This window comes from Gadus macrocephalus, chromosome 15 (assembly GCF_031168955.1).
Source record: "Gadus macrocephalus chromosome 15, ASM3116895v1".
Taxonomy (NCBI): Eukaryota; Metazoa; Chordata; class Actinopteri; order Gadiformes; family Gadidae; genus Gadus; species Gadus macrocephalus.
In genome coordinates this window covers 8,629,371-8,631,850 of record NC_082396.1, presented here as the reverse complement: position 1 = coordinate 8,631,850, position 2,480 = coordinate 8,629,371, and positions in this window count along the sequence as shown.

The following is a 2,480-nucleotide window of genomic DNA, read 5'->3' as shown; positions in this document are numbered from 1 at the left end:
AACAATGCATTGGTTTGCATCGCTAGCTGTGCGTTATGGTTAGCATTGGGGCGGGGAATTTAAGCAATGAATTTGAGCATTCATATCCGAGATTCCGGTTTTAAGTGGGATGGTATGTTATCCCATAGTTTTCCTCACAGACGAGAACAAACTCTTGAAAAGGGCTTTTCAAGATCTATGAACATTCAACTTTGAAATGCTACACTTCAAACGGCCACTCCCTTCGCCTGACCTCTTCTGCTAAGCGTTCATTTGCATATTGCACTGTGATAGGTTTGATATAGTTGTGACATCACAATCCGTTCTCCCGCCTCCACCTCACCGACTCAAACCCCCTTTAACCATGGTGATGGTGTCCCGCTTCAGTGGAGCAACGTAAAAACAGAGAGGATTTTTTTTTGCACATGCAGGGCGGATCTGTATATTAAACTACATGTAAAGTCATGCGTCCAAGAAGGTTGGACAATAAAGAGGGCCTCAAATCCTTTTGCGGGAATTGAACTATAATATAATGCCATGGATGAAATGAGATTCAAAGAACCCAACCGGCTACTAGTGTTGGCGAGATATCGCTTCTGTCTTACCTGCTTTGACGAAGTTCAGAGCGAACAGTATTTCATGTGAATTACACGCAAGGAAAACCATATTCTTCGCAAATATGTAGTCTGGCGGCGGGAAACCGAAGCGGTGAAATGACTTAGGTTTACAGTAAGAACCGAACGCTGTCAGGGTGACTTACGGGAGAAATGTTCCTTTAATCTAAAAGGTTTCTCGAGCCGCAGTACCTGGCCAGGACCCCGCTCTGCTGTATTGATCAAGGTCTAGATTTCTTTGATCTGCGCGAGCTCCGTTCCTTACCAAAAACTCTTAAGACTATTTCAGGCTCTCACAGCCTCTTTTGATGAGAAAAAAACAGAAAGCTTGTGTGGCTAAAATGGGGGGAAAACAATATTTCACTTCGAGGTTCCAGGACCCATTTCAAGAGATCACATCAGGACATGAAAGCATTCTCTTTTTTTCCTTTATTCAATCCCACTCGTGTTTGCCTGAAGCATCGACCCTTGGATGGTGGTAACTGGGTTAGAGACAATCCAAGTCTTGGGTGAATGGAGTTGTGAGCTGTTAATGCTACTGGAGTGGTCGTCACAGAGTACTAAAGAGCCATAAAATGCAGAAATAGAAAAGAACAGGCCGCCTTACACATGTTGAACGATTGTAGATAAGCGCAGACAACACATTAGCAAGATGTTCAAAACCCGGCAGAAAAAAGGGCCTGTGACATCCATTATGGCCGCAATAGGAACCTACCTTATTACTTAAAGTTTTACTTAAATTATCAAGTCGTAACTTCTGGTTTCACCAGTGGGTTTCACCAGGAAATTGTATTAACATGAACTCTAAAGGGCATTAAATACAGACATGTATTTACATAGAATGAATTCTCCATTAAAAAAAAAAAAGTATACATGTATATATATATATATATATATTATTTCAATGATCATATTTTCTGGAACATGGCACATGTCTTTATAATGATGAACAATGATGATGACCACGATAACGATGCAAAACAGCAGCTGTTGATGCTGCTCTTTAAGAACATATATTAACTGATGCTGTAACTCATGCACTTTTCTATGAGTTAATAATGCATAAATGTACATTTAACCGTATTAAGCAATGAGTCCACGAGAGCGTGTAGGTGTTATCCGTCTTCGGACGTCACGTGGTGAGGTGGTTGTCGGGATGGGATGTGTTAATATAAACATTCAATAACTTTTCCCCTCTCATGCAAGGTTAGATGTTTTTTAATCCTGCCTGATTAGTACATTGAGCACACTGTGCCACAGCACCGGGCTGCACCCAAGCAAATGAGACCACCAGTCTAACTGGAAATTAATGAGTGCTTTAAAGTGCTAGAAGCCACTGCAATTGTAATTCAAAAAACAAGACAAAATTAATCACTTTAATTGCCAGCAGAGAGTGAGAGAGAGAGAGAGAGAGAGAGAGAGAGAGAGAGAGAGAGAGAGAGAGAGAGAGAGAGAGAGAGAGAGAGAGAGAGAGAGAGAGAGAGAGCAAGAGAGAGAGCGAAGAGAGAAAGTTAGCATTAACATAATTGAGGCGAGGAGGATAAAAGGCTGTTGCAGAGAAAGGGGAAAAAAAGTCTTCTCAATGGAGGGAATTGTTTGTTATTTCAATTAATAAGCCCTGCTATTCAGTGGCCCAAATAACAAGATATTTTTTTTATCCACGTGTTCTAAAGCTTTAATGTGAAAGAGGCTTGACTGTTTCAGCCATTAATGTGTGTAAGGCTGTGTCTAAAGATGTGTTGTGGTTTGTGAATTGTAACACTGTGTAATGTTGCCATGTTATAATGCACTTATAGTGGCTATAGGGATCATGAGGGTATAGTGTACAGTATAATGTGCATTTCTGAAGACAGTTTAAGAAACTATTAATGAAATAGTCACAGTGTA